At 42.0% G+C, this 22188-nt stretch overlaps 2 protein-coding genes across 3 annotated transcripts in view; one reads left to right on the top strand and one right to left on the bottom strand.

The window, feature by feature from the left end:
- LSP1 (lymphocyte specific protein 1) overlaps positions 1–6843 on the top strand; it is a 110440-nt gene extending 103597 nt beyond the window's left edge. The window contains exon 11 of the mRNA XM_083359093.1: positions 5277–6843. The gene's annotated coding sequence lies outside the window, so the exon portion shown is untranslated. The remainder of the gene's footprint in view (positions 1–5276) is intronic.
- Positions 1–19976, bottom strand: part of PRR33 (proline rich 33) — a 30991-nt gene extending 11015 nt beyond the window's left edge. The window contains exon 1 of one of the 2 annotated variants that reach the window (XM_083348470.1): positions 19772–19976. The gene's annotated coding sequence lies outside the window, so the exon portion shown is untranslated. The remainder of the gene's footprint in view (positions 1–19771) is intronic. The other variant, XM_083348469.1, reaches the window with a different exon arrangement.
- Between the last annotated feature and the right edge of the window lie 2212 nt (positions 19977–22188).

Below are 22188 nucleotides of genomic sequence, written 5' to 3'. Positions count from 1 at the left end.
AAATGGAATTAAAATAAATAAAATAAAATAAAAATAAAAATTTTCATAACTGATCTCAGCTGTATAATTGAATCATACATACATGTATGTTTCTATATAAAAAGAAGCCTAGATAGTTTAACTGTTCTTAAGCTGTACAATAAAGACAGAAAAGCATGGAAAGGCCGGAGATTAACAAGCATTTAATTTAACCGAATGCCAAATCTTAAGGAGCCCTTCTGTTCTACTTTATGTCAACTGTATATCCCTAGCTTCAAGAAAGCAGAGAGTCAGAGAGGGAATAGCTTGTGAGAAGGGAGAGTTATTTGCAATCTGTGAGCCAAATGTAGACCCAGCTGTTCAGCTTTGAGAGAAGAGTGACTTATGAAGAAACTGGATCCTAGTGTCATTGGAGCTGAACTACTAAGGTAAAATTGGAATCCCCTCTAATTTTTTCTGCTGTTGTCATTAGACTAGATGGAAAGAAGAATGAAATGCATCTGTTGCAAGCACAATATGTGCAACAGATGAGAGCCTCTTTTTTTGTAACATAATGATTCTTGATGCAATGGGTGGGGAGAAAGAAGTTTTAGCCTTCTGTTCAAACTTCACTGATTATTGTCACAACTCGGGAAGAATGGAAACTATTAAATTAACAAAAGATAAGATTAAAGGCATTACTCTTTGCCTCTCCTATAAGAACAGTCAATGAAATAGTAAGATGATTGTTATGTACTGGGCTCTTGTGATACACCACGTGGGTTGCTGGAGCGGCTAATGGCTCTCCAGCAACCCAGACTAACTGTCTCCTGTCCTGCAATTGGCTAGCCCCAGGCGGCAATGGTTGGTTCAAACCTATTGGCTGCTGCCTAGGGGCTAGACTATATATTGCGGCTGGTTGCAGCCCATGCTCCAGTACAATTCTAGCAAGAAATAAAAGTATGAGTTATCCTATACTCAGCCTCATGTCTTCATTCCTGCACCAAAGAGCCCACTATTTAACAATGATCACTAATGAAAGTAACCTTTGTACAGAATTTCTTTTTTGATTAGCAAAATGAAAGGTTAATCCGCTGACCTTTAAAAAAAAACCCAGTCTGACCAGCATTTTCTAGAGTACTGTTTCTCAACCTTAGTAACTTTAAGATGTATGACTTCCACATGCTGTTGGAGAATTCTGGGAATTAAAGCCTACACATCTTAAAAGTTGTTGAGGTTGAAACTCATTGAGCAAGCGAAAAACATACAGCTCAAAGAAGTTGTAAAACTGTCTGAAGTGGAAGTGAGTGTTTGGCCCTGTGACAGAGAGACTTTGCTTCAGACAGAGATCAGATGCTACTGGCAGATGTGAGGACCGAAAATAGCTCTTTTGAAGCTCTGCCTCTCTGCTGCTTGTTCAGCACCAAGTGATGAGAAGAACAGAAAGAAGCTCCAGGCATAGACTTTTATCCATACAACGGATGTCCTAGCTAGCTACTGCAGGTTATTATAGATTACCAGCAAGTTTCCATTGTCCCAAAGCCAGACAATGAGAACTAACAGATTCCCCTTTTCTATCAAACTTGCATATTCTGCTAGGAATACATTAGAGAGAAACTATGTGCAATTTTTGGGTTTAAAGCATTACATGGATGTTAGATAGCGAAATGAGATTTGGTTTCAAAAGATTGGCTTTCAGCTTCCTTGGCTATTGAAAGATAGAACAACTAGATTTTGATAGAGCACCTTGACCTCTTTGTTCTCCATCCTTAACAGGGCAACAGATGCATGAACAATGTATCTTCTTACCACACAATGGTTTAGGGTTGGTTTTGTGTGTGTGTGTGTGTGTGTGTGTGTGTGTGTGTGTGTATACAAATATAAAAGTCATAGCCCTGTGACAAATTTTGTAAGCAGTTTTACTTCCAGAGGTTCTACCCTCTTTTAACTTCTTGAACCCAAAAGAGTTTCTTCTAAGCAAAAAACTCAGAAATCTCACTAGCAGGGTTTATTAACATGAAAGTAATAGTCATTAAAGAATTCCAGCAAGTGAGGTATTTTAGGGTGAGGATTAACAATAGAATCATAGGGTTTATGGACCTTGGAAGTGTTGAGTTTAACTCCTAACCAGAGCAGGAATGCTCAGGCCATCCCAGTCAAATGCCGGTCCAATATTTGTTTAAAAGCTTCTAGTGATGGAATACCCACAGATCCAGAGGCTTGGCTATTCCACTGTTTAATAGCTTTCACAGTCAGGATACCAGTCCTTATTTTCTATTTGGACCTCTTTTTATACATCTTCCATCTGTTGGCTGTTGTTTTATCTTCAGCATGACGGACAATAAATCTGTACCCTTTTTCCTATGAGAGCTTTTCAAATATTGTAAAACTACTATAACATCTCAAATTCCCCTTTTCTTCTTTAGGTTAGCCATTTTAATATAATTTAATTTAATAATTAAATTTAACAATTTAATAATGAATAATTCCTCACAGAATTTATCCTTAGCTCCTCACCCTCTTTGTTATTCTTCTCTGTATTCTTTCCAGTTCCTCAGCATCCTTCTTGTTTATGTCAATGAAGATTTGGCGCAGTATTTCTGACCAGCACAGCCTTAAGCTATCACTTCCCATGATCTTAACACAATGTTTATGTTGATGCAGTCCAACACTGCATGGTTTCTTTGTGAGCTACCACACACTACTGGCTCACACTTAATTTGTGATGTACTAGGAGCCTAGATCCTTATCACAAGAACTACTGCTAAGTTAGGTACTATGGTAGTATTCTAAATGTGTACATCTGTTTTTTCTTTCCTTAAGTGCACAACCTTACCTTTCTTCCCAGTGAACAATATTTTACTGGATAGGGTCCAATGTTCAAATCTATCAATATATTTTTTTAACTTGGAGCCCATTCCTTAGATATTAATTATCTGCTGAAGTAGTAGGGTTGTAATGGGATCATCCTTCCTGCTTTATCAAGAAAAACATTATCAAATGCCTCACTGTAGTTGAGGTATACTATATTCACAGCTTCCCTTTGGTCTACTATAGTTACTCTGTCATTGCAATTTGTTTGGCATTTTAAGAAACCTGTGCTGGCTTTATACCTTTCAAAATACATGCAGGCCTACTGCTTAAGAATCCTTTCTAGGATTTCCCCAATTGCTAATGTCAAGCAGACTCCCAGGTTTACTGTTTCTCCTTTTAAAAGACTGAAGCAATGTTAGCTCTTTTCCAATGTTCTGCCAATTCCCTTGTACTCTACAATCTTCAGTGATTACAGCCAGTGACTGAGATCACAACTGCCAGTTCCTTCAGCCCTTTGAGATGAAATCTACCCAGACTTCGTGACTAAAATTCATTCAAAGCAGCTGGATGTTTTCTCTCCATTACTCCCTGTTTTTGACCTGCACTCCTCCTCTTCCACCCCATGGTGAGTTCTGGAAGGTTGGACTACTTTTTCCTTTTGTGAACACACAGATGCAAAATGGGAATTAAGCAGTTCAATGGTTCTGTTGTCTTTTACTATCTTGTTATCATCGTCAAGTAGCAGATCAAACTTTTCCTTGGCTTTCCTCTTGTTCTGCATGCACCAAAAAATCCCTATCTGCTATTTTAGGCTTCATTGCAAACCTCAGTTAATTCTGAACCCTAGGTTTCCTAATCCTATTCTTTCAGATTATTTGCTGATATTTTGCTCCTCTTAAATATCCTTGTTACCATTTTTAAAACATATCCTTTTTGTTTTTCAGTTTATGAGAACATTCTATGCCAACCACATTGGTCTCATCAACTGTCTCCCATCTTTCTGTTTGGACTTTAATCATGATCTTTTCCTTCCAGCCTTCCTGAACTGTTTTTTCACTTCAGGATGGAATCCTTCATGCACTTTTCTTCTTAACTTAGTAAACTCAGCTTTTGTGAAATTAGTATTCCTCACCTAGAACACCAACCTCACTAGTCATTCTCTCCCAAGGTTCTTACATTTCCTCAACTTTTTTTCCTTACTAGAAAATATTAACTTCAGTATAGCTGAATTTCAGGAAAGAAATGGTGCACCTGAAAGGGGGTTCATCTAAAAAAATGGGGCATCTGCATCCATGGGTTGGTTTTAGAATGGTTGCTTGAACCCTTTCATCCAGCTAAAGCAGTATTTGATACTGGCAAAGTGTTTCCTGTCAGTACAGACCAGGAATCTATATTATTCTGCAGTATGTTGGTTATACTGAGGCTGATGGGATTGGAAGTAGCCAATGGTACAGATAAAACTGGATTAGATAGGCCAGTGATATACCTTGATATGGCAGCTTTCAAAACACTTTATTCCTACCTCTTGTACTCAGTAAGAGTGCACATCAGCTCCTAACTGCTATACACAAAGTAATTAATGCATGCATTTTTTCAGCTTGGTATGCCCATGACTAAAGGCTTTTAACAGTTTACAAGAGAAAGCAATTTAAGTGTGAGTATGAACAATTGCTAACATAGAAATTAGGTAAATCAAATATGGTGAGAATTGAAAGAATCAGCAATTAAAAGCCTCTACTCAATTATGTGCTAATTTTGTCCTAATCACCCTAAAAGCTGATAATGAGATTAGGCCTGCTCAAAGTCAGAGGGAGTCCATTCTTAAGAGCAGTAGCACCAGAGGAAGAATCTGCGTCCTCACCAGATGAACTCATAACAATTTTAGGTAAACCTCTTGAGATGATAACTTATTAAGATTTTTCTGGATGGAGATCTAGATCTGAAGAGGGCCTTCAAGATAATGAGCTGGTACTTTTAGCTGGAAGTGAATTGGTAGCTTTGACACAGAATGTGTCAAAGAATTTGACACAGAATTTGTCACAGAATTTGTCACAGCCAAACAAAACACAGAATTTGTCACAGAATTTGTCACAGCCAAACAAAACTATTTTATTTGTGCATGTAGAGAGTCCCCATCCCATTTGTCAGTCATTAAATGCAATACTGACAATAAGGAAAAAGTGTCATCAAAGACAGCACAATTGTAGGAAAATGCATTCATACCAACAATTGAGCATGCAATTTTATTTTCAGCTGAGCAAAGTTCTTACCCTACCTGGTTACAAGGATACTACCTTTCATAGTCTAATGATTGTGGTATCTAATCCTGTGTTTTGATAGTTAGTCTGCCCTCTTCGATCAGGAAAGTATACATGATAGTTACAATCAGCATTTGCATTAATAAATTCTTCTCATGCTACTGGGCATTGCCTTGGGGAAATTCATTTTAATTACAAGTATGTGATGCCATTTTAACGTGTGTATTTTTCCCCCCCTCTTTGCAGCCCAGCTTGGACACCCAAGAAAATACTTCATGCAACTCTGATGTTTCCCTGGCTATAAGGAAACTGTAGTGAAAGGATTTCTTCCCTCCTAGCTCAAACTGGCAATCTGCTTTAAAATCAGCTATTGATTTCTTCACATATGGAAGCATTTCTCCAAGCTGGCTTCATTGGAACTTGGACTTGGCATCAACTCAAGAAGCAATAATAAATTTGAAACCCTTTCAAATCAGATTTTTATTTTGAGAAATTAAAAATGTGTGCTATATTGAGTTTTTCTTTTCTTTTTTTTTAAACTGAATTCCTAGCCTTGACTAGGAGAAAAAGGAAAAACTCCCCCCCCCATCTCTCTTTTTACACCCTTGGTAAGGAGGGAGGAATCTTCAGGTTCAAGATAGCTAGTGTAGATTTCTGAGATCTGAGAATGTGAACGAAAGTAATTATTGAAATAACATTGAGGGGTAAGAACCGTAGCTGATGCTAAGGATTCTTGTATTACTCAAGCTTATCAAATGACAAGAGATACCAGAATGCCTATTCTTGACCGTAAGATGATGTTTTGTAGGTGGGAACATAACTTCTTAATACCATTCTTAAGTTTCAAACATGAAAGCAATTCCACAGAATTCTAAACTTAAGACTGTTTAGTGCCACTCTATTTAAACATTGCCCTCAGTATTCTTTTTGGAATGAAGATTTCAAAGATGGTTTTTGTGGCGAGACCTGACTTGTTACAGTTATGGTTCTCTGGCTAAAAAGCACTTCAGGAAATACCTTCTCCCAAAGTGCCTATCCTAATCACAAAGTAAGAGCCATCTTGGCTTGCTTTGCTTTATTTTTTTCTTCTGATGACTTAATCATGTGAACAAACTAGAGCCTTTATTCCCTTAAGATCTATACTCCTCTCGGAGGTAGACATTGAAACTGGAACACTGCACTGTCTCTTGAAATATTCTCTCTCTCTCTCTCTCTCTCTCTCCCTCCCTCCCTCTCTCTCTCAAAAAGAAAAAAAGGCTAGAGAGTAAGTGCAGGCAATTATCCTGAGCATGAGTGGAGAGCCAATGTACCATTTGACCTTTCTCATCTAAATAATTCTTGCCTTGAAGGAGACATGGGGTAATTGAGGTGTAGTTCTTACTGTGGTGCATTTAACAAGAGGAATGGTAGCTCCTAAGGACCAGTCAAACCACAGGACAATCCTTCACCTTCCCTCCCAAAGGCTGCTGATACCTTTTGACCTAGTTGAATAGATCCATTCCTGGAAATATCAATGCATCTCTTTGCCTCTCTATTACAAATAGTATTTGCCACCCTGTGGGTTAAAAAAAAAGGGCCATTATATCCTGCTTCTCCTAAGACTTGCATTTAGAAAACAGTTCTTTTTTGTATCTTTCATTTTCCTTTTGCTTTCATCTGTTAATTTTTTGTGTGATCTGGAATGTTCGCTAACAATTTAATAAAAATTCTGTAAAATACAAATGAGTCCTATAGTGTCAGTTACACTGAGTCCAAACATGAGGGGCTGTGGTTTAATTGGTTTATTGAATTAAAACAAAAAACAAAAACAAAAACAAGAGGCTTAATTGCTCAGCCTACCAAACATGGATCATGGTTTACAAATAATACAACATGCTAATTCAAAATCAAATTAATCATAGAATGGGAGGGTCACCATGTCTTATTAAACCATTATCTTCAAATCTTTGACAATTCTCCATTTGCTCAACTCTGAATTTGAAGTATATTCCAAATTACTGTAAAGATGTTTATTAGAAGCAGGAAAATTTGCATGCATAATTAACAAAATGGGTTAATTTTGTTAATAAAAGTATTAGGGTTGGTTTTTTTTTAAAAAAAACACCACTAAGTTTATCTCAAATTTCTCCTGGCTTAAAATAGTATCTTTCACCCACCCAGCTCAGCTTTAAAAATTTCTGATTCCACCCCCACCCCTCATCCCCATCCCCAAAATTTCTAGGAAAATTGAAATTACACGCAATATCTAAAAACATTGTAATTGGAAAGAATTACAGCCTACACACTGGATTAAATGCTTCTCAGTCTTGGTATGAGGTTTATATCAACAAAATTTCATTAAAATTGCCAGACTTCAATTAACTACTTAACATACTTAGAAATCAGCTACACTAATTTTTCACTTGAACCCTCTGTAAAGATGTTTTATCTATTACCTGGGAACTAATCCAATTTACAATGTATATGCACTTCTGAGGACCATAACCAAGGTAAATGTTTTATTTTACATTGTTAAATATATTCTATGTTCGATAAGGTTGGAAAACTTTGGTAGCTTAAAAAATGAACTGAAAAAGCCCTTAAATAAGGATGGTAAAATCTTCGCCTATGTATTTAATATTTATTATATTTTTTAGGAGAAGGGGATGATTTCATGCTATAGCTGATGCAGGTTTTCAACATTTTTGAAGTGTGCTGATCTCATTTCTCAGTTATTTAGCTTTCTCATAATATTCTGCAAATCCGTTTTCTCAAGATCTCAATCTTCTCTTTTAGCAAGAACCTATATTTCCAAACATATGAAGAATATCTTTCTCCCTTTGAATCATTCTTCGTGTAATACAATATTACATATCCAATTATTTTACTTTTACTGACTGGAGTGTTCTGAGTAGTACTGTAAATTGAAGGTAAATTGAAGGTAAAGAACTTCAAAGCCTGTAAATTGAAGGTAAAGAACTAAGATGGAAAACCTGTATGGACTTACTAAACACATATAAATGACTTCCTACCCATAAGACAGTCTTATTGTATGTATATAAAACAGATGGCTTAATAGATAATGTTTCTCATTTAGCCTGACTTGGGAAGGTATACTTATCATTTTCAGAGCAAGCCAGGATGTCGATGAAACTTTAGATAACTCTTATTTGTTCTAGCTTTCCATAACTCTCCAAATGGGAAATACTGCTAATGGAGTAGCTTTTTTGCTCAAGGAGGGAAGAATTCTGTGTTAGGATAAGTAGTTTGTTCACTATCCAATGTATTAATTCAAAATATGATAATCTGAATGTAAAAAGATAAGGTAAAGGTTTCCCCTGTCCAGTCCTGTCTGACGAGGTGGCAGTGCTCATCTTCATTTTCTTAGCCGAGGGAACCAGCATTGTCTGAAGACATTTCTGTGGTCATGTGGCCAGCATGACTATATGCCGGGGCACACAGAACACTGTTACTTTCCCATTGAAGTGGTACCCATTTATCTACTCACATTTGCATGGTTTTGAGCTGCTAGGTGGGGAAGGAGCTGGACTTGAACCTGGTCTGCCAGCTTACAAACCTAGCGCCTTTAACCGCTGAACCATCACACCCCCAAATCTGAATATACTAGAACTCATTATCAGAAAACTAAAATTATGACATTTGCCAAAAGCTCCAAGAGCTATTTCTGGAGCACGGATGGCCACAAGATTGAACAGGTCTCTCCTACCTGAAATACCTGGGGGTAGTCCTTCATTCTGGTGGCAGTAGGGAAATCCACAGGGACTGCACTGCTGAAAATGCACAGAGGAGCTCATCTGCCATTCTTAAGACAAGAGGTGGCCACTGTATACCTACAGCCTTCAAGTTATTTGAAGCTAAGCCGATAGCTTTTTGCTTCTTTAGAACTTGTACAACACAAATTTCTAAAATCAGCCCTTCAAGTCCCAAAATGTGTCTGTGTCTAAGGACACCCTGCAACTACCGGTAGAGAGAGGCTTCAGGAGAATGGAGGCTAGAGTGTGGGTGACCACACTCACCTATTGGCCCAGGCTATTCTTTTTTTCCCCCTTGGCCTTGCTTCATTAACCAGGAGTAATGATTTTCAATCTGCATGGAAACAGGCAATCCCACCCCTGGGCTTCTTTCCAGCATGGGATGTGGTCAGGCCAAAGTATTCATTAAACTGTGCAGCAAGTACAGAGTGCCAATTGTATCTAGATAGAACTCTAACCTTCATTGCTACTGAATGCAAAGGTACTCTGCCTCCTCTATGGCATACCAAACTAGACTTGAAATACCTGTAGACAAGAGGGCCTGTATTTTGGCATCATGTCATGCCATCCCCTCAGCTGTCCTTAAAGGCTGATACAGGAAGATTCCCTACCCAGAGAGACAATGTCCCTGTGACTCTGGACACATGGATACAACAGAATATATGCTTCTCCAATGCCTGCTCTACAGAAACGTCTGTACTAATCTCACCTTCCCATTACTGCACAAATGCCCAGGGCACTCAGGACAAATCTATATCTCCTTGCTGCTTTCAAATACCAGCCCTGTGTTGGGAGCATCTGCACAGTAGCACTTTAAATTCACCAGATGACCTATCCCATAAACTAATCTTAATGAACACCTAGTCCTAGTACATCATATTAGAGCGCTCTATGATTTGATAGTCCTCCAGATGTTAACCTTCTATGCTCCCCTACAACCTCTAATGCTCTTATCCTTTCTTTCAGATGTTTATAGACTTTTATATATGCTTTCATTTTTAGTATTTTCTAGTTTTCCATTTTTGTATATATATATATATTTAGCTTCTAGTATGTTTTTTAATTGAGTATACTCCACCTCTCCAGGCTATGGGGAGAGTTTACCTGCGACAGTCCACTTAATCATTGTGTCGCCAAGAAACTGGAACTCAATTCTTGTCTCTGTAAAGTTTTATAAAATCACTTCTTTTTTTCTTAAAATAGGATGTGCCAAAACAGATGTGTGAATTGGTCTACTCTTTTCCTGTATATTTAACCAAAGTACATCATAATTCGGTTCCAAATCTTATTTCTCTTATTATGTGTGTGTGTGGGGGGGAACCTTAATTTTCTATATGCCTGCACTTTTTAATTTTGCATTGAGTCAGAAAACACTCCCCAAATGCTTTGGTAAAAGCATTTTACCAGCTTCAGGTAGAACTTGGAAATCTGAAATGTGCCAGGAATTCAAACATTATTTTTAAAATAATGTTAGGGTCATAAAGTGATGCATTATTACTGTTAAGAGTTCTCCCTGGTTAGTTATCCTAGAATGTGTGAAATAAGAAACTAAAGATGGAATTGAGGAATACCAGGCATTATGAGTCAGATCCTTTAGTGGAGGTAGATTCTTACATGTCAATTAATTTAATAGAGCTTCTTTACAAAAGTCACCGCAAAACAAAATATCTGGAACTGTCCGATTATGGGCTCATCAGCTTAGTATTAATCTTAGTGTTTGGGTTATTGGTGGCTCTCCAAAGTCTCAGTTAGAAATCCTTCTCTATGTCTACTACTGATTGTTTTAATCAAAGATTCCATTTGATATGATAGCATTAGCAGCATCAGCTCCAGCTTAGTCAATATTAGATTACATTAGTCCATTAGATTAGCACTGATGATGTTACCTAGTTTGGTTAATGAAATGCCTGCAAGAAAACAATCAAACTCAGAGAGCACCTGTCAAGCCCCGCCGGTCCGCCGCCCGCTCGGGCCTCGACACTGCCACCGGCAAGTCCCGAAACCGGCTGTGATGGGCGTGGCTTCGCCCGAACACCGCGGAGCGCGCCACGGCTCCGCCGAACAGCTGGCCGGCGCCCAGCTGACCGGCGCGCTCCCTCCGGATCGCCGGCAGTCTCCCTGTCAAGCCCCAGACCCTACCGAGATGGGCGTGGCGTTGCCCGAACGCCGTGAGGCGCGCCAAGGCTCCGCCGACCAGCTGGACGCCGGTAGGATGGGCGTGGCGTTGCCCGAACACCGCGGAGCGCGCTGCGGCTCCGCCGAACAGCTGGCCGGCGCCCGGTTGATCGGCGCACCCCCTCCGGACCGTCAGCTCCGTCGGGCCCCGGGCGTTCGGTCGATGGGCGTGGCCTCGCCCGAATCCTGCAGGACGCGTCGCAGCCCCGCCGCACAGCTGGCCGGTGCCCAGCTGATCGGCACCTCTGTCTCACCTCGGCGGCAGGACTCTGGGCCGCAGGGGGTGTCCGGGCAGGAACAGACTGGAGGCAACGCGGGACCGAACGGACAGACAGGGCCGCCCCAGCAAAACGTGGAGGGGTGTGTGGCTATGCCCGTGTTGCCACCCTCACTCCCTGAGCGCCTAGAAGGACTGGGGGGGGAGCTCGCAGCCGCAATGCCGGCACGGACTGGGGCGCACGAGGGAGGCTTACCGGGGAGGGGGCTTGGCGGGCCGCAGCGGTGCACACGGTGGGTGGTGGCTATGCAAGGTGATGGGTGGGGCATTTATGGGGAGGCGGGCGGATGCCGATTTGCTTTGGAGGGGTGGGGTCAGGGCGTGGTAACCTGATAAAAGAGCGTTGAGGCTGGATGCCTCAACGCTGACTTTACCGCGGTTTGCTTTGGAGAAGAAATAAACCTGGTCACCCGTTCCTTTTGGAGTGCTTTTGTTTCCTGGCAGAGGACGTCGTGACAGCACCAAGGACCCTTCATTTCAATCCTGAGCCACAAATACCATGTTTCCCTGAAAGTAAGCCCTCCCCCCAAAATAAGCCCTAGCTGCAATAGGATCATCACCCAGACCGGGGGTGTGTGTGTGGAGTGTTTGGAGTGCCTATGGGGGGGACACGGAAGATTTCTTCACACACACACCCTTACCTTTTCCCCAAGCATTTGCCACTTGGCTCTTAAAGGACTGCAGAAGGGGCTACAAGGGAAGAAAGTAAGTCCATTCTTCCCCGGATTGATTTCAGAAGCTGCCACAGCTGCCATCTGACCAGCGACAAGGCCGGGCTGCTGTACCTGCTGCTGTTGGGGGCTGGTGGTGCCCGGGGCGGGCTGCTCTTCAGCCAGACTGATAGGTGGTGGTGGAGTCGCTCCCTGCATGGGCCATGCGGCTGCTGTGCACCCTGCCTATGGTTGCAGCTCTGCTGCTGTTCTAGCAGCACCCACGGGCCAAGCCCTTGGCATCCCTCAGTTTCTGCCCACCATGTCTGCTGGTCCTTCTGCTCCTGAGAAACCTATTGGCCACAGTGGACACCAATCAGGTGCCTGTGCTGCTTCTGGCCTCGAGTGGGCTGTTTGTTCTCCTGGCCATGATTCTGCCTGGCACGGGGCAAGTTGTCCCAGATCTTCTGTTTGACCTCCAGAGTGCCCCCCCCCCACTGCCAGCCTGCCAGGCCCCTTCACCAGTGGCTACCAGTGGAACCGCACTGCCTGTGCCTCCGCCTTTGGGCTGCTGAGCACCAGCTTGCATGCCTACTCGGTACTGCAAGCGCCGGGCTATCTGCTGAACCTGGCACTCTTTGGGGCCTGGCAGATGCTGCTGCTCTCAGGCCAAATGTGCACTTTTGGCCTCTACTGCAGTACTGAGTAGACGTGTAGGCTGCTGTTCAGCAGCACAAAGGTGAAGGCGTGGGTGGCATGGTTCCACCAGTGGCTGCTGGCGAAGGGCCCTGGCAGGCTGGGGATGCTCCGGCGGTTGAACGGAAGATCTGGGCTGACTTGCCTCGTGCCAGGCAGGAGCAGCCCAGCAGGGCAGCCCAGACCAGTGCAGCCAGGAGGACAAAGAGCCCCTGCAAGGCCAGAAGCAGCACAGGCAGCCACTTGGTGCCTGCCCTGGTCGATAAATGTCCCACGAGCAGAAGGGCCAGCAGGCGGGGTGGGTGGAGACTGGGGCATGTCGAGGGCTTGGTTCATTGCAGCCACGGGCAAGCAGACGGTGGGATGGAGACAGTGGGGCTAGCAGCGCTCCCTTTCCTGTCGGCCCCCGTGCTCTCCGTCTCCTGTACGTGAAAATAATAAGCCCTACCCTGAAAGTAAGCCCTAGTGCTTATTTCAGAAACCATTTCGGGGAAACACGGTATTCTCCTTCAATGGGAGTTAGTCGACAGCCTGTGATCATTTGGTCTCATTCACATGTAAATTGGGTAGCTTTGAGGTTTTGGATTTTTCTTTTGCTCAAATGCAGCAGGACCCTCAACAGAAGATCTTTATTAAGCAGCTACCTACGATGGCTATCCGGACATCCTTGTAAGTGACCTTCATGGAAGACACAGTATCACTCAGACTAAGATATTTTCACTGGTCTAAAAGCAGCTCAGCAGCTGTGAGCAGGCTTCAGTTAATTTCTGGCTCAGTTTCTATGCATCTAAAATTGTATAAAAGGCAATATTTCCATCTGCAGTGTTGAAGTCCTAGAGAGTTTGTAGGAATCTGTATTCCCATTGCTGGGGACTTGCTTCAACCCACCTTCAAGTTTCTTCCAAGTGACTTTCCCTTCCTTTCATATAGGTGGGATCTTTGAAATGCGAAAAAGGGGTAGTGCCTTGGAGGCAACTCTTGTGTCTCCCGCATTTAGTAACTGTTATCTTTTTTTGGAAGGGGATGATGGGGAACATAACAGGCTAATGCCAAACAATGCATTCTAAAAAGCGTTAACGGGGGGGGGGGTTGAGTATTGCCAATCTCTGTGTCTTCCTATCAGATAGAAAGGGGGGGGGAAAGAACTGGTTGGCTCCTCTCATTTTCCACACGCTGAGATTAGTGGTAGGGAACACAACCACAGAACGAAACCAGTTTTCCCCTTGGTAGAGCTATGAAATTATTCTGATTGCAATAATATCAGAAGATGAAATTCAGAATTAGCCCAAATGGCTTCCTGCATTTTGGAGATAGTAACAATGCTAGAAGAGAAATAATAAAACCTAGCAGAATGGAGAATTATCTCATTGGGATACATCAGAAAAGATCAAAGGGTTATTCCCTGAAACAGCTTCAGATATATACATTGCATAGACTGATTGAAGATCATGGGACCTGCAGGCTGACTGATCTGGAGATCACTAGTTTAGGAGGATACTTCCAAATTTAAAAAATATATATACAAATATATATATATATATATATATATATATATATATATATATATATATATATATATATATATATATATATATATATATATATATATATATATATATATATATTTGGGGATTAACATGGCCTCATTCATCATTGCAGCAGAGATGGAATCTCACTTCAAGTGACATCTTCCTGGAGACTTTAACTTAGTGGAGTGCTTAAGGGATCTCTCCTTTCTTCACTCCTTTTTACCATGAAGCCACTGGGCTAATCATCTTTTGGCACAGGTTTCAGTAGCAACAAAATATGGATAATACCCAGCTATACATTTTGTCCCTAGGCCAGTGATGGTGAACCTTTTAGAGACCGAGTGCCCAAACTGCAACCCAAAACCCACTTATGTATCATCGGGTGGGCGTGGCCCTTTGGGTGGGTGTGGCCCATTGGGTGGGCATGGCTGCAGTGGTAACGGCAGACTGGATAGGACTAAAAAGTTCAATCAAGCAATTCCAACTTTGCGACTATTTTTTCCCTGCAAGAAGTTGATGGTGGAGCAGTGGGCTAATGCCTCCTTAAGTAACACCAGCTGCCTGCAATTAGTGCAGGTTGACTCAGCCTTCCATCCTTCCGAGGTAGGTAAAATGAGGACCCAGATTGTTGGGGGCAATTAAGCTGACTTTGTAATAATGCCGCTTGGGGTGTGTGTGAAAGCCCTAATAAGCAGGCATATACATAGAATGAAGGCTACTGCTAAGCTTGTAAGCCGCCCTGAGTCTTCGGAGAAGGGCAGGATATAAATGGAATTAAAATAAAATAAATAAATAAAATAAATTGATAGATTGATTGAACCTTTTTTTCCTTGCACATGGTGGCAGCAGCCTAAAGCGAAAAGGTTTTATAAAACCCAGCTGAAGGCCTAGGACTGTGGCGACGGTGCGCGTGCCCACAGAGAGGGCTCTGTGTGCCACTTGTGGCACCCGTGCCATAGGTTTGCCAACACAGCCCTAGGCCAAACCGATGAAGTGGTAGCAGTGCTATCCCACTGCTTAGAGGCTATTATAGACTGAATGGGGAGGAAGAGACTCCAGCTTTACAGCCAGAATAATTCCAGGGAAATTCCATCTTTGCCAAGAAAGGACTGCACTATCCTGCTCAGAGCTGGTCTGCAATTGGGGAGTTCTCCTAGATTCACAGTTCTGCTTCAGGAACAGGTGGCAGCTAAACCCTTGCAGAAAATTTTGTGCACCAGTTTCAACCTTTCCTGGACCAGGATACTCTCTTCACAGTAATCCACACCCTAATCTCCTTCCAGTTGGATTATTGTAATGTGCCCTGTGTAGAACTGCCCTTCAAGAACACTCAAGAACTACAGAATAGGATGGCTTGGGCCGTAAAAGACTACGGAAAATGAAAGAATACATCAATAATGTTTTTTAAAAATGGAAAGGAATGAAAGGAAAAGGGACTGTCTGGGAAGAAAATATCTCTGCTTAACCTTGTGTCTTCTAGCTTCATTGGATTAAGCTGCCCAGGACATTCAGCATGCCTGTGCTGTGTTTGGTAATCTCTAATGTAATCTGTAAAGAGTGGTTTGAAGCCAGGCCAAAATTATCTTTAGTCTGCTAACCTTGAGATTCTGGAAATTCTGTAGTGCCCGGACTTTTAAAGGAGAGAAGGATAAAGTTGCTGGAAGATAAAATGAAATGAGAGGCAAATCCAAAAGCTCTGCAGAGCTGCAGTGCTAGTTTTGTGGCAATTTAAAATAAACAATAATAAAACCCAGAAGAAACCAACATAAGCTCCCAGAAACTGTGTATATAATGAGATCAGTAGCTCAAAAATCCTACTTGGAAGTCCCCTACATTTAATTGCTATATGTCATCTTATTTGCTATAATGAAAGCCATCATGCTGAACAAAGCACACGAAACTGTTAGGATGGAGAAAAATGATAATAGAAAAGCGTATACATAACAGATATAAAACCTGGCTTTGGTCCCAGGCGTGGGGTTAATGTATTGGGGAGGATGGGGTAGGAATGGAGATGGCTCTTATTCTTAATTTTAATGGTTCATTTTTAATCCAGGCTATCTGGTTTTGTTTATGTTTTTTTTAATTTAATGCTTTATTTTGTAAGCTGCCCAGTGTCCACTGGAGTGGGTGGCTATGTTAAATCTAATTGATAACCATAATAACCAGTGGAACATTATTACATATCCCTAAAAATTACTTGAGAAATTAATTAAGAAATGTTTATGATTACTAGGGTTGATGCGTATATCCTGGGTAATAATATGATGAAATTCATTCTATGCTAACAGTAGGAAGCAATGAATATGTGACCTGTGATGCTGAACAACGAAGTAACACATATATGTTTATTTGTTTGCTTGAAAGCCTTGAAAGACGAAACAGAGACAGCAGCAGTTTGCATGTTGTATAAGTCACCTAAGACTTTGCCTTGGGAAATTCTGTGAAACAAGACAAATACGCATTTCTGTCCAAGATACCTAGAATCTACCAGATCAATGTTTCTCAACCTTGGCAGCTTTAAAATGAGTGGATTTCAACTCTGAGAATTCTCTAGTCAGCAAGCTAGCTTGGGAATTCTGGGAACTGAAGTCCACCTATCTTAAAGCTGCCAAGGTTGAGAAACACCGTGTCAGATACATGCCCTTTAAAACCCATCACCTCAGCTAGATTTCCCACTGATTAAGAATAATGTGAGCTTTATCATTTAATGCATCCTGAAGACATTAGATTTGGGAAGACTAATAGACTCATGAATAAATATTGGCCTAGTAGATGAATCATGCATAATATTTTAAAGGACCCTTTGAATTTGGTTGGTGACGTAAAAGCAGGTCTACCATAGAAGTGATATAGTTGTTTAGTTGGTTTCATGAGATGTCCAGAATGTACATGAAGTGGAAAGCTATTTATATTAGTAAAAATGAGTGAACTCTCAAGCTCAGTGTATTTTCTTTGACTTTACAGGAATTTTTCAGGCAGAAATCATTCCTGGCCCAACAGCCCGAAGTCTGTGAACTTGAGATGGCAGGGACTAAATCAGAGGCATTCTATATATAAAGCCTTCCTTTTGTTAGTAAGCTATGAGTCTTCCCTGTGGCTGGGGTATTCTTCTACATGGTAGTCTTTAGAACATTTCACTTTTTCCAGAATTATTTTTCTACATTCCCTTATCTGCTGAGCTACAAAAGATGGGTTCTGCTCAGCTACACTGCAATTTGTAGAGAATTTTTTCTAAAGGGGTAGACTTACAAGGATTAATTCATTTCAGGAACATTTGCTGTATTTGGCCTCAGAAATATATTTAAAATGACTTTTTAGTAAATGTCTTGGTATTAATTTTTATTTCCGATATAGTACTTTATGATTTTTACTTCTCCTCAGCTGATTTGAGTTCATTTGGCCATAATAAGTCAGAATAAAAACACTGAATTAAAACAACAGTTAATTTCACCAACTATTTCAGTTGCTTTGGGGAATCTAAAACTTGTGATATGAGCAGTCCAAATAAAGATGTTCCAAATTAAATAGCTGACATGTACCAGAAAATCAGATAATGCAGAGATGTTATCAGCCCAAGGGTCTACAAGTCAAAAGGGAAAATGGAGGGGCAAGGCCAGTTTGCCAAATTTCAAAGCATGTATCATTTCAAATGTTCTTGCCTCTTTAGATAAAAGAAATAAAATTACTTATCCACCTTACTGGGTACACTACTGTGACAACTCTGCTTCATTTTATGTCATGCATGTTCACAAGGATGATCCTTAACATAACATACAGGTCTGTAAGACACCCCGAAAAAGTCAAGCACGTAGCAGAACTATCAGTCGGAAGATGAGAACAGTAAAAGTCTCACTATCACCGTATAGCAAGGCACCTCAATTTTACCCTTGGCTGCCAGTAGTAAATTTTGCTGCCAAGTGAAACTTGAATCATGAATACACATGGGAAGCAGGCAATAAGGAATGAAATGAACAAAACTGAAGAACTGGATAAGAACAGAACTAGTCCATTCCTGCTGGATTGAAGAGTGCATTTCTCCCTTCAGTGCATAGGAACGGATTATGCAAGTGAATGAATCTCTGTTCAATACTAGAAACAGGGGATCTCTATCCACTGCATCTGAAGGCAGCTGATTAATTGAGAAGGTGCAGAGTAAGTGTGACAGCATGTCCCCTGAGTTCCCCAAGATCTTGCCACTGTACCCCAATCCCGAGTACCTCCCAGGTGAAACTGTTCTTGCAACAAGTGACAGGGCTGCCCCTAAGTCAAAAGTGAGCTGTAAGCCAACCGTTTAAACTGAGGCATGCTCATGGGGATTAATCTTTTAAGCAGGTGCTAGAAGGGATTGTTTTTGTTTCTTTGATGCAACAAATGATGCAATCCTGCAGATATCCCTTTTTCAGCCCAAGGGCCTATAAGAAAGTACAGAGTGCAGACTAATAGTTCATCCCATACTACCTCAAACCGATTCTCAGTTGTCTCTTCCAACCCTTAAAATGAAGCTTACAGCATTGGATGATGATGATAAAATTTTTATTCATAAAACATGAAACTCAGTCAACTGAACACTCAAATTGACTGGCACTAATGGTTGACACGGGTTGCTGCCAGCATCCTAGGTATCAACAGATACCTCCTTAAAGTGTAAGATGTTCCGAGTAGCGCAGTTTTTTGTAGCTTTGCTGGAGTTATTGCAGAAAGCTGTAATTTCTTGATGTATATCAACCAGGTACCTCCTTAAAATTATTATTATTATTATTATTATTATTATTATTATTATTATTATTATTATTACTATTACTAAGAATTGTATCTAAAGGTAGCCAGATGTTCAGGCATTTTGTAAGTCAGATGCTGTCTACCGTCATGCATATAATCAGGAAGTCAATAGGTTATCCCTGCTGCAAGATTTAAAAAGTTTCCTTACACATTTTCTAACTTTTTTTGAAGTCTAGCATTCTAGTAAGAAGCCAGGTCCGGAAAGAGGTTCCTGAGACCAGGGGAGCCTTTGGCGCCTCTCTGAGCTTGGTTGTTTGCTTGCAGACGTTTTCGTTACCTGACTAGGTAACATCATCAAGGCAAGGAAGCAGCCAAGCTCTGAGAGCACCAAAGACTCCAGGTTGCATAGCACTGGGCAATAAGCTGCCAGCCACTAACCGAGCTGAGTGTAACAAGTGTTTTAGTTTGCCTTCTCAAAACTCCGCAAGCAATACAGTCCCGAAGGCCTGATCGACAGCTGGTTTGCAACGGGGGGGGGGGAGCATCTGCTTAGGCAGAGTTTAAAAGAAGGCGAACCCGGCTGGCGCAGGCGAGGATCGTGCGCACGAATGAGCCAGCTACCTGCACGCTCACTCCCAGATCCCAAAGTTTCAGATCCAAGACGAAGCGATTTCCCATCTCTCCCTCTCTCTTAATGTGCCTTCCCACCTCCCCCCACCCCCGTTTTTTGTTTTTGTTTTGGTCTTCTTCTTCTTCTTCTTTTTTGCTCCCCTTTACACAGAGCGAGATTTCGATAGTTTGAAACCTTTGCCTCGCCAGCAGGACCTTCCCGGCTGCCCCTTCGCCTCAGAGGAGAAGGCTTTGGTTTGGTTTTGTCCCCTACAACCAACCGCCAGAGAGAGAGAGACACCAGAATTTGCTTTGCTCTGCATTACTATACCTGGTGAACAGCGCCGGAGGTTTAAAGGCTGCAGCTTGCCGCGCTGGGCTCCGCGGGTTTCAAACCCTGTCGGTGCATCCTTGCTTGGGCTGTTCCTTTCCAAGCCAGGGAGGGGGCAGGCAGGCTGATGCCCAAAAATAAAACCTGCCCCCGCAGCTCTTTTATCGAAGGGACTTTCTCCCTTCTCACAGGCTGGAAGAAAGAGGCTGGCCGAGGGATCGACCCCTTTGAGAGAGCGGAAGGCTCCCCGGCAAGGGAAACTTGCCAAATCGGGTGTGCATATTGCGGGCGGGGGGGGGGAGAGGAGAGAGAAGGTGGGGGGGGGGGGACAAGCAAGGGACCAGGAAAGGCAGGCGCAGAATTTTGGAAGCTCAGAGGCGACGGAGGGGCGCTTATAGCTGAGACCCGCGAGCCCCCTAGAGGCAGAAAGAGGTAAAACTTCCACTTGGCTTAATCTTTCTTGCGGGTTGAACCAACTTCAGGGACTTGAACCGACATTCAGCATCCCTCTCCGCGTCGTGACTTTTGGGTGATTGGTTCACGCGAAAGCAGCCTGCCGACCCAACCTTTCAGATCTGTATCGCGAAAGCCATCCTTAGCAATTTCCATCCCTCGTTTGAAAGGGTCTCTTTCCAAGCGAGGATCTTTGAATTATTATTATTAATTATTATTATTATTATTATTATTATTATTATTATTATTATTATTATTATTATTTTGTCAAAAGGGCAACAACCATCAGTCTGCAATAGATTTCCCAACCACAACTTGCAAAACTTTTACCTGCATGCGCAGTTGTTTCAGATCCGTCCAGGTGTTTAGTCTGTCACAAAACCTTAAGGACTGCATTGGACTGAACGTGTTGTTATTCTTATATATCAAGAACACATACTGTGGTTGTTGGAGGATGCGTTATATCAGAGGAGGATGCTTTATATCAGATATCAAGCTTCTCTCAGGGTAATCTTTTAATTTCTCTTTTAACTTTTTGGACTGGCAAGGCCAAGCCAGCAACTTCACTAAGTAAGTGGCAGAACCTGAATCCCCTCTTAGCTATTCTGATGGAGCCAGTTGCCTGGTCTTGCAGTTCTGTCTTGAAAGGCCTCTTTAAACAGGCCTTCCCTTAGTTATCCTCTGCTTACTCCAGGAACACCTTCTGCCCCACTGCCTTCTCTGCCAGCATTACAGTTGCACCCTATGTGTGCTGTTGGAGTTAGAACAATTCTGGGACTAGACAAGCTTTAAAATATCATAGGCAACTGATCACCATGCTCTTCACGGCATACATGACAACCTCTGGCTCCTTTGAACTGATTGTCGTTTAAATTTCGCTGGCCTGATGGGATTTTAAATATAGAAAGCTAAGCTATATGGTGTTTTATTTTTTACTCTCGCCAAACATGTCCCTCCCATCTTGATCTAGGACAGCTCCTTCAGCTGCTCCTATACTTGGGCTGACCTTTTCCCACCCCTCTTTCTTTCCTTGCTCTTTCCCTCCTTACTGTGGTGAGCCTGGTGGCCAATGAGCTTCTCTAGAAGATCAGATGTCAGTATAACAGGGGGACTTAATTGCCTGCTGGAGTTGGCAGAGCCTGCAGCCTGATCCATTCGGCAGAAAGCTCCTTGCTTCTCTCAGCTCCCCCTCTCAGGTAAGAAAGAGATTCAAGAGAGACATATATCTGTAAAGTATAGGGGAAGAGAAGGAGAACGCATGTCCAAAGTTGTCTTACTCAGACTAGGATGGAGTGCAAAGCAGGAAGGCAGTGGTTCGTGGCCTACAATAAAAGTAGGCTTCCAGATCCTAGCACACAGGACTTCTTCTCCTTGAAAGGGTTTGCTTCAAGCTAGTAACAATAAGCAATATCAGCTGTCCATAACAAAAAAGGGAAGGTGATCCAACGAAACAGGAATCGTTTTATGAGAACCCTGCAAGTGGTCAAAAATGATATGTATCACCTACACAAAACACTCAAAATTTTCAAAAGTTGTCAGCTGAAATACAACCTAAACGGGGTTTTCCTCCCTGCTTGAATTCCCACAAAAAAAGTGATTGGGTGGAGAGACCCTGAGGATTGCTTAAATGTCAGTGGGAAACCCATTGAATAGAGACATCTCTCAGATTATTGTAGAAATAAAGCACTTGAACATGATGGATAATGTGTATATTTTTTTAAAAAAGAGTATATTTCAGTAGAGTGTTAGGTTATTTCAGCACGATTGGTAAAATAAAGGGTTGCAGCGACTTTATTTTTCAGTTGAGGTTATTTCAGTTGTGAACTCGAAAATCAGCTTGTTGAGTCATGGAGTTCGGGCAAGGAAAAAAGTTAGAAGTAGTAATAATTAGTTATCATGCATTTAGCAATTGAGCTTTGTTTGACTTGCACTAAAAATATTGCCCCATTGGGATGATTTAACCC

Source organism: Vipera ursinii, assembly GCF_947247035.1.
Source record: "Vipera ursinii genome assembly, chromosome: 1".
NCBI classification, from domain to species: domain Eukaryota; kingdom Metazoa; phylum Chordata; class Lepidosauria; order Squamata; family Viperidae; genus Vipera; species Vipera ursinii.
The sequence above is the reverse complement of the archived record's forward strand: the minus strand, read 5'-3'. Positions and strand labels throughout refer to the sequence as shown.